We start from the raw sequence: 10,000 nt of genomic DNA, 5'->3' as shown, positions 1-10,000 counted from the left end.
GGGGTAGACCTGGTGTCCCGGGCCCCGGGGTAGACCTGGTGTCCCGTTCCCCGGGGTAGACCTGGTGTCAGAGGGCCCCGGGGTAGACCTGGTGTCCCAGGGCCCGGGGTAGACCTGGTGTCCCGTTCCCCGGGGTAGACCTGGTGTCCCGAGGGCCCTGGGTAGACCTGGTGTCCCGTTCCCCGGGGTAGACCTGGTGTCCCGTTCCCCGGGGTAGACCTGGTGTCAGAGGGCCCCGGGGTAGACCTGTTGTCCCAGGGCCCGGGGTAGACCTGGTGTCCCGGGCGCCAGGGTAGACCTGGTGTCCGAGGGCCCTGGGTAGACCTGGTGTCCGAGGGCCCTGGGTAGACCTGGTGTCCCAGGGCCCGGGGTAGACCTGGTGTCCCGGGGCCCGGGGTAGACCTGGTGTCCCAGGGCCCGGGGTAGACCTGGTGTCCCGTTCCCCGGGGTAGACCTGGTGTCCTGGGACCATGGGTAGACCTGGTGTCCCGTTCCCCGGGGTAGACCTGGTGTCCCGGGGCCCGGGGTAGACCTGGTGTCCCGGGCCCCGGGGTAGACCTGGTGTCCCGTTCCCCGGGGTAGACCTGGTGTCCCAGGGCCCGGGGTAGACCTGGTGTCCCGGGGCCCGGGGTAGACCTGGTGTCCCGTTCCCCGGGGTAGACCTGGTGTCGCGGGCCCCGGGGTAGACCTGTTGTCCTAGAGCACTGGGTAGACCAGGTGTCGCGGGCCCCGGGGTAGACCTGGTGTCCCGTTCCCCGAGGTAGACCTGGTGTCGCGGGCCCCGGGGTAGACCTGGTGTCCGGGGACCATGGGTAGACCTGGTGTCCCGGGCCCCGGGGTAGACCTGGTGTCCCGTTCCCCGGGGTAGACCTGGTGTCAGAGGGCCCCGGGGTAGACCTGTTGTCCCAGGGCCCGGGGTAGACCTGGTGTCCCGGGCGCCAGGATAGACCTGGTGTCCGAGGGCCCTGGGTAGACCTGGTGTCCGAGGGCCCTGGGTAGACCTGGTGTCCCAGGGCCCGGGGTAGACCTGGTGTCCCGGGGCCCGGGGTAGACCTGGTGTCCCAGGGCCCGGGGTAGACCTGGTGTCCCGTTCCCCGGGGTAGACCTGGTGTCCTGGGACCATGGGTAGACCTGGTGTCCCGTTCCCCGGGGTAGACCTGGTGTCCCGTTCCCCGGGGTAGACCTGGTGTCCCGGGCCCCGGGGTAGACCTGGTGTCCCGTTCCCCGGGGTAGACCTGGTGTCAGAGGGCCCCGGGGTAGACCTGTTGTCCCAGGGCCCGGGGTAGACCTGGTGTCCCGTTCCCCGGGGTAGACCTGGTGTCCGAGGGCCCTGGGTAGACCTGGTGTCCCGTTCCCCGGGGTAGACCTGGTGTCCCGGGCCCCGGGGTAGACCTGGTGTCCCAGGGCCCGGGGTAGACCTGGTGTCCCGTTCCCCGGGGTAGACCTGGTGTCCTGGGACCATGGGTAGACCTGGTGTCCCGTTCCCCGGGGTAGTCCCGTTCCCCGGGGTAGACCTGGTGTCCCGGGCCCCGGGGTAGACCTGGTGTCCCGTTCCCCGGGGTAGACCTGGTGTCAGAGGGCCCCGGGGTAGACCTGTTGTCCCAGGGCCCGGGGTAGACCTGGTGTCCCGTTCCCCGGGGTAGACCTGGTGTCCGAGGGCCCTGGGTAGACCTGGTGTCCCGTTCCCCGGGGTAGACCTGGTGTCCCGGGCCCCGGGGTAGACCTGGTGTCCCGTTCCCCGGGGTAGACCTGGTGTCAGAGGGCCCCGGGGTAGACCTGGTGTCCCAGGGCCCGGGGTAGACCTGGTGTCCCGTTCCCCGGGGTAGACCTGGTGTCCCGAGGGCCCTGGGTAGACCTGGTGTCCCGTTCCCCGGGGTAGACCTGGTGTCCCGTTCCCCGGGGTAGACCTGGTGTCAGAGGGCCCCGGGGTAGACCTGTTGTCCCAGGGCCCGGGGTAGACCTGGTGTCCCGGGCGCCAGGGTAGACCTGGTGTCCGAGGGCCCTGGGTAGACCTGGTGTCCGAGGGCCCTGGGTAGACCTGGTGTCCCGGGGCCCGGGGTAGACCTGGTGTCCCAGGGCCCGGGGTAGACCTGGTGTCCCGTTCCCCGGGGTAGACCTGGTGTCCGAGGGCCCTGGGTAGACCTGGTGTCCCAGGGCCCGGGGTAGACCTGGTGTCCCGTTCCCCGGGGTAGACCTGGTGTCCGAGGGCCCTGGGTAGACCTGGTGTCGCGGGCCCCGGGGTAGACCTGTTGTCCTAGAGCACTGGGTAGACCAGGTGTCGCGGGCCCCGGGGTAGACCTGGTGTCCCAGGGCCCGGGGTAGACCTGGTGTCCCGTTCCCCGGGGTAGACCTGGTGTCCTGGGACCATGGGTAGACCTGGTGTCGCGGGCCCCGGGGTAGACCTGTTGTCCCAGGGCCCGGGGTAGACCTGGTGTCCCGGGCGCCAGGGTAGACCTGGTTTCCGAGGGCCCTGGGTAGACCTGGTGTCCCGTTCCCCGGGGTAGACCTGGTGTCCTGGGACCATGGGTAGACCTGGTGTCCCGTTCCCCGGGGTAGACCTGGTGTCCCGGGGCCCGGGGTAGACCTGGTGTCCCGGGCCCCGGGGTAGACCTGGTGTCCCGTTCCCCGGGGTAGACCTGGTGTCAGAGGGCCCCGGGGTAGACCTGTTGTCCCAGGGCCCGGGGTAGACCTGGTGTCCCGTTCCCCGGGGTAGACCTGGTGTCCGAGGGCCCTGGGTAGACCTGGTGTCCCGTTCCCCGGGGTAGACCTGGTGTCCCGTTCCCCGGGGTAGACCTGGTGTCAGAGGGCCCCGGGGTAGACCTGTTGTCCCAGGGCACGGGGTAGACCTGGTGTCCCGGGCGCCAGGGTAGACCTGGTGTCCGAGGGCCCTGGGTAGACCTGGTGTCCGAGGGCCCTGGGTAGACCTGGTGTCCCAGGGCCCGGGGTAGACCTGGTGTCCCGGGGCCCGGGGTAGACCTGGTGTCCCAGGGCCCGGGGTAGACCTGGTGTCCCGTTCCCCGGGGTAGACCTGGTGTCCTGGGACCATGGGTAGACCTGGTGTCCCGTTCCCCGGGGTAGACCTGGTGTCCCGTTCCCCGGGGTAGACCTGGTGTCCCGGGCCCCGGGGTAGACCTGGTGTCCCGTTCCCCGGGGTAGACCTGGTGTCAGAGGGCCCCGGGGTAGACCTGTTGTCCCAGGGCCCGGGGTAGACCTGGTGTCCCGTTCCCCGGGGTAGACCTGGTGTCCGAGGGCCCTGGGTAGACCTGGTGTCCCGTTCCCCGGGGTAGACCTGGCGTCCCGGGCCCCGGGGTAGACCTGGTGTCCCGTTCCCCGGGGTAGACCTGGTGTCAGAGGGCCCCGGGGTAGACCTGTTGTCCCAGGGCCCGGGGTAGACCTGGTGTCCCGTTCCCCGGGGTAGACCTGGTGTCCGAGGGCCCTGGGTAGACCTGGTGTCCCAGGGCCCGGGGTAGACCTGGTGTCCCGTTCCCCGGGGTAGACCTGGTGTCCGAGGGCCCTGGGTAGACCTGGTGTCGCGGGCCCCGGGGTAGACCTGTTGTCCTAGAGCACTGGGTAGACCAGGTGTCGCGGGCCCCGGGGTAGACCTGGTGTCCCAGGGCCCGGGGTAGACCTGGTGTCCCGTTCCCCGGGGTAGACCTGGTGTCCTGGGACCATGGGTAGACCTGGTGTCGCGGGCCCCGGGGTAGACCTGGTGTCCCAGGACCATGGGTAGACCTGGTGTCCCAGGGCCCGGGGTAGACCTGGTGTCCCGTTCCCCGGGGTAGACCTGGTGTCCTGGGACCATGGGTAGACCTGGTGTCCCGGGCCCCGGGGTAGGCCCTGGGACACCAGGTCTACCCCGGGGAACGGGACAGCAGGTCTACCCCGAGTCCCGGGACAACAGGTCTACCCGGCGCTCGAGGACACCGGGTCTACCCCGGCGCCCGGGACACCAGGTCTACCCCGGTCCCTGGGACACCAGGTCTACCCGGCGCTCGAGGACACCAGGTCTACCCCGGAGCCCGGGACACCAGGTCTACCCCGGCCCCCGGGACACCAGGTCTACCCCCGAGCCCGGGACACCAGGTCTACCCCGGCCCCTGGGACACCAGGTCTACCCCGGCCCCTGGGACACCAGGTCTACCCCGGAGCCCGGGACACCAGGTCTACCCCGGCCCCTGGGACACCAGGTCTACCCCGGAGCCCGGGACACCAGGTCTACCCCGGTCCCCGGGACACCAGGTCTACCCAGCGCTCTAGGACAACAGGTCTACCCCGGCGCCCGGGACACCAGGTCTACCCAGGGCTCTAGGACAACAGGTCTACCCCGGCGCCCGGGATACCAGGTCTACCCAGGGCTCTAGGACAACAGGTCTACCCCGCTTCTGGCCCCTGGGACACCAGGTCTACCCCGTCTTGTGCCGAAGACACCAGGTCTACCCCGGAGCCCGGGACACCAGGTCTACCCCGGCGCCCGGGACACCAGGTCTACCCCGGAGCCCGGGACACCAGGTCTACCCCGGCCCCCGGGACACCAGGTCTACCCCGGAGCCCGGGACACCAGGTCTACCCCGGCGCCCGGGACACCAGGTCTACCCCGTCTTGTGCCGAAGACACCAGGTCTACCCCGGAGCCCGGGACACCAGGTCTACCCCGGCGCCCGGGACACCAGGTCTACCCCGGAGCCCCGGACACCAGGTCTACCCCGGCCCCCGGGACACCAGGTCTACCCCGGAGCCCGGGACACCAGGTCTACCCCGGCGCCCGGGACACCAGGTCTACCCCGGAGCCCCGGACACCAGGTCTACCCCGGCCCCCGGGACACCAGGTCTACCCCGGAGCCCCGGACACCAGGTCTACCCCGGCCCCCGGGACACCAGGTCTACCCCGGAGACCCGGACACCAGGTCTACCCCGGCGCCCGGGACACCAGGTCTACCCCGGCGCCCGGGACACCAGGTCTACCCCGGAGCCCCGGACACCAGGTCTACCCCGGAGCCCGGGACACCAGGTCTACCCCGGAGACCCGGACACCAGGTCTACCCCGGCGCCCGGGACACCAGGTCTACCCCGGAGCCCCGGACACCAGGTCTACCCCGGCCCCCGGGACACCAGGTCTACCCCGGAGACCCGGACACCAGGTCTACCCCGGCGCCCGGGACACCAGGTCTACCCCGGAGCCCGGGACACCAGGTCTACCCCGGCGCCCGGGACACCAGGTCTACCCCGGAGCCCCGGACACCAGGTCTACCCCGGCCCCCGGGACACCAGGTCTACCCCGGAGACCCGGACACCAGGTCTACCCCGGCCCCCGGGACACCAGGTCTACCCCGGGCTCTAGGACAACAGGTCTACCCCGCTTCTGGCCGGAGACACCAGGTCTACCCCGTCTTGTGCCGCAGACACCAGGTCTACCCCGTCTCGGGCCGGGGACACCAGGTCTACCCCGTCTCTGGCCGCGGACAGCCGGTCTACCCCGTCTCGGTCCGGGGACACCAGGTCTGCTGGCTCTCGGGCCGGGGACACCAGGTCTTCTCCGGATCTGGCGGGACACCAGGTCTACCCCGGTCCCTGGGACACCAGGTCTACCCCGGCGCCCGGGACACCAGGTCTACCCCGGAGCCCGGGACACCAGGTCTACCCCGGCGCCCGGGACACCAGGTCTACCCCGGAGCCCGGGACACCAGGTCTACCCCGGCGCCCGGGACACCAGGTCTACCCCGGAGCCCGGGACACCAGGTCTACCCCGGCGCCCGGGACACCAGGTCTACCCCGGAGCCCCGGACACCAGGTCTACCCCGGCGCCCGGGACACCAGGTCTACCCCGGAGACCCGGACACCAGGTCTACCCCGGCGCCCGGGACACCAGGTCTACCCCGGAGCCCCGGACACCAGGTCTACCCCGGCCCCCGGGACACCAGGTCTACCCCGGCGCCCGGGACACCAGGTCTACCCCGGAGCCCGGGACACCAGGTCTACCCCGGCGCCCGGGACACCAGGTCTACCCCGGAGCCCCGGACACCAGGTCTACCCCGGCCCCCGGGACACCAGGTCTACCCCGGAGACCCGGACACCAGGTCTACCCCGGCCCCCGGGACACCAGGTCTACCCCGGGCTCTAGGACAACAGGTCTACCCCGCTTCTGGCCGGAGACACCAGGTCTACCCCGTCTTGTGCCGCAGACACCAGGTCTACCCCGTCTCGGGCCGGGGACACCAGGTCTACCCCGTCTCTGGCCGCGGACAGCCGGTCTACCCCGTCTCGGTCCGGGGACACCAGGTCTGCTGGCTCTCGGGCCGGGGACACCAGGTCTTCTCCGGATCTGGCGGGACACCAGGTCTACCCCGGTCCCTGGGACACCAGGTCTACCCCGGCGCCCGGGACACCAGGTCTACCCCGGAGCCCGGGACACCAGGTCTACCCCGGCGCCCGGGACACCAGGTCTACCCCGGAGCCCGGGACACCAGGTCTACCCCGGCGCCCGGGACACCAGGTCTACCCCGGAGCCCGGGACACCAGGTCTACCCCGGCGCCCGGGACACCAGGTCTACCCCGGAGACCCGGACACCAGGTCTACCCCGGCCCCCGGGACACCAGGTCTACCCCGGAGACCCGGACACCAGGTCTACCCCGGCGCCCGGGACACCAGGTCTACCCCGGCGCCCGGGACACCAGGTCTACCCCGGAGCCCCGGACACCAGGTCTACCCCGGCCCCCGGGACACCAGGTCTACCCCGGAGACCCGGACACCAGGTCTACCCCGGCCCCCGGGACACCAGGTCTACCCCGGAGCCCGGGACACCAGGTCTACCCCGGCCCCTGGGACACCAGGTCTACCCCGGCCCCTGGGACACCAGGTCTACCTCGCGCCGGCGGGACTTAGTCAAATAGCGGCGGGTGCCGGGTAGACCTGTTGTCTCGGCCGGCTGCGGAAGTTCACCAAGGGGTCGCTGTTGTCGGCTGCCTCCGGCTACCTCATCGTAGGCTGCGGCCTGAGGCGGCGCCCCTTCCCGGTCGATCTCCCTCGGTCCTCTTGGAGGCCTCGGCGGCTTGGGACTTATCTGCCCGTATTATGGGAGCGAGGTGACGGGCCGCATCCCCGTAGGTTGGCTGAGGCTGTGCCTACGTTTCAGGCGGAGAGGAGCAGCCGCACTCAGGTGGCCGGCAAAGGGAAAAAGCCAGTGTTCCGCCTAGCCGGGGCGAGTCTCCTTGTGGCTCGGCTCCGGCTCCCGTCCCTCCCGGGGAAGTTGGCACAGTGAGAGCGAGGCCGAGAGAGAAGGGCTGAGAAAAGACGGACCGGATCCCCCCGAGAGACCGAGAGAGAAGGGCTGCGAGCGGAGGGGCCGGTTCCCCCGGGAGGCCGAGAGATAGAGAGAAGGGGCCGGATTCCCCCCGGGATGCCGAGAGAGAAGGGCTGCCGAGCGGAGGGGCCGGATTCCCCCCGGGATGCCGAGAGAGAAGGGCTGCCGAGCGGAGGGGGCCGGTTTCCCCCGGGATGCCGAGAGAGAAGGGCTGCCAGCGGGGAGGGGCCGGTTTCCCCCGGGATGCCGAGAGAGAAGGGCTGCCGAGCGGAGGGGCCGGATCTCCCCCCGGGATGCCGAGAGAGAAGGGCTGCCGAGCGGAGGGGCCGGATCTCCCCCCGGGATGCCGAGAGAGAAGGGCTGCCGAGCGGAGGGGCCGGATCTCCCCCCGGGATGCCGAGAGAGAAGGGCTGCCGAGCGGAGGGGCCGGATCTCCCCCCGGGATGCCGAGAGAGAAGGGCTGCCGAGCGGAGGGGCCGGATCTCCCCCCGGGATGCCGAGAGAGAAGGGCTGCCGAGCGGAGGGGCCGGTTTCCCCCCGGGATGCCGAGAGAGAAGGGCTGCCGAGCGGAGGGGCCGGATCTCCCCCCGGGATGCCGAGAGAGAAGGGCTGCCGAGCGGAGGGGCCGGATCCCCCCGGGATGCCGAGAGAGAAGGGCTGTGAAAGGCGATTCGAGAGAGCCGCTTGGCGGGCGAGGCGGCGGCGCCTCGTCCCTTTTGTGCCTGGCCTTAAGCCGGGGCCCACTCGGCGGGCACTGTTTCGGGCCGTCCGCCCGCCCGGTGAAGCTGCGGAGCCGGGGTCGGGGCGCCCCGTCCCCGGGCCGCCTCGTTGAAGCCGTCCCCCTTCCTCGGCCTTAAGCCGGGGACCCGCGTTGGCGGGCGGAGTTTTTCGGAGTTGACGGACCCGGCACCCGACAGAGAGAGAGAGAGAGAGAGAGATTCCGAGAGCCCCCCGGACCTTTCCCGGGCGAGGCGGCGGCGCCTCGTCCACCTCGGTCGTGGGCGCATCGACCGAGCCCCTTGGGCCGGGCGGGCTGGGTTGCCACGCGGGTCCGCGTTTTTTCTTTTTTTTCCGCGGTTTAGGCGCGCCGGTGCGCGGGCAGAGAGTGGGGGCGCCCGCCCGGCCTCCGCGGATTTTTCTCTGGCGGCCTTAAGCCGCGGCACCGAGGAGCCGTTGCGACGAAGGCGCGCGCGGGCCACGTCGGCGAGAGAGAAGGGAGCGAGCGGGATGTCTGGGGCTCCGTGGGGGAGTGAGACTCGTAACTCGCCCCCGCGGGTGCCTCCGGCGTCCCGGGCCCGCGGCCCCCGTGGCTAGCACGGGTCGCTGCGAACGCCGCCTCCATGTGCCTTTTTGTCGTGCCGTTCCTCCGGCTATTTTTTTTCCGGAAAGGGAAAGCCGGCCGCCGGCGGCGCGCGGTCCGGTGGCACGTATTTCTCGCACGCTCGGCCGGGTTCCCCGGGCCGGAAGGGGAAGCCGAGTCCCCCCGGCCTGGCGGGCCAGCCCAGTCCCAGTCCTGCCGTTGCCTAGCCGAGAAGGGAATCCGTTGGCGCCCGCGGGCGGGCGGGCGGGTGGCGGCACCCCCCGCGCTCCTCCTCTGCCGCGAGCGCTCCGCAGGCGGGGCTGGGCGGCCGTCGCCCCGTTGTCCCAGGACCGTGGCCGTGGGGGGGCCGTCGTCGTCGCCGTCGTCGGCGCGGCTCCTTCCTCGGCCGCACTCGATCGATGAGGCTTTTCGGGTGGCGTCGGAGAGGGCCCCCGGCCGGCCGGCTCTCCTTCCGGGGCTTCTCTGTCGCGGGGAAGTCACGGCGGGGGTGTCCGCTGCTCGGGCAGGGCGGTCTCCTTTTCCAGTTCGCTTCCCGTCGCAGGCGAGGTGTCGCCCCTCCCGCTGCCGGGGAGGGCGGCTTTACCGACCCCAGCTGTGTGACGGCCGCGTGGCCCCGCTAGCCTACAGGTGTCCTTCGAAAACCACGCGAGGTGCCGGTGCCGGCCCCGGTCCGGGTTAGCGCCCCGTGGGTGCCGGCCGCGAGCAGCGCCGGGCGGCGGTGCGGTTGGAGCTGAGCCGCGGGTCATGGATGGCGAGAGAGAAGAGAGGGCGAAAACGACCCGAGAACCGATGGGGCGCGGACGGGGGAGCAGAGCCCGATCCGCGCGCTCCTTTGCCGTTCCGCCGCCTGCTGCAGAGCGAGCCGCCCCGGCCGAAAAGGGGGCCTCGGTGTCCGGGCCGCGCCCGCCTCGTCGGGTCGCTGTCTCCTCTAGCACGTCCGGTGCTTTCCGCGCGGCCCGGTGGGGGGACGCGTCGGACGGGGTTCGCTCCCCGCGAGCGGGCCCCGCTCGGCCCAACCTCGCCGGCGGCCGGTCGCTCGCCGGCGACCGGTCGGCGGGCGGGGTGGTTCGGCTTCGGTGGGGCGGGTCAGCCCCGGCCGAGCCCCCCGTTCCGCGCGCCGCGCGCCGTGACTTCCAGCGCGAAGGCCGAGTCTCGAAGCCCGGGGCGCGGGCCCCGAGGTGTGCGTAAAAGGCGAGCGAGGAAAAGCCCAGAGAGAGAGAGAGCGCTCGCGAGAGGGGAGAGACGGAGCCTCGCGCTACACTCGCACGCGAGTGGCGAAAGAAAAAAAGCTGCGCAGCGGTCCCGGCTCCTTGCCCGCGGCGTCGCGGGAAGGGCCGGCCGCCGGGGTCGGCCGTGGCCGCGAGGGGCGTCCCTCGCGCGTG

The sequence above is a fragment of the Zonotrichia albicollis genome, unplaced genomic scaffold (assembly GCF_047830755.1).
Source record: "Zonotrichia albicollis isolate bZonAlb1 unplaced genomic scaffold, bZonAlb1.hap1 Scaffold_122, whole genome shotgun sequence".
NCBI classification, from domain to species: Eukaryota; Metazoa; Chordata; class Aves; order Passeriformes; family Passerellidae; genus Zonotrichia; species Zonotrichia albicollis.
This window is presented reverse-complemented; position numbering follows the sequence as displayed.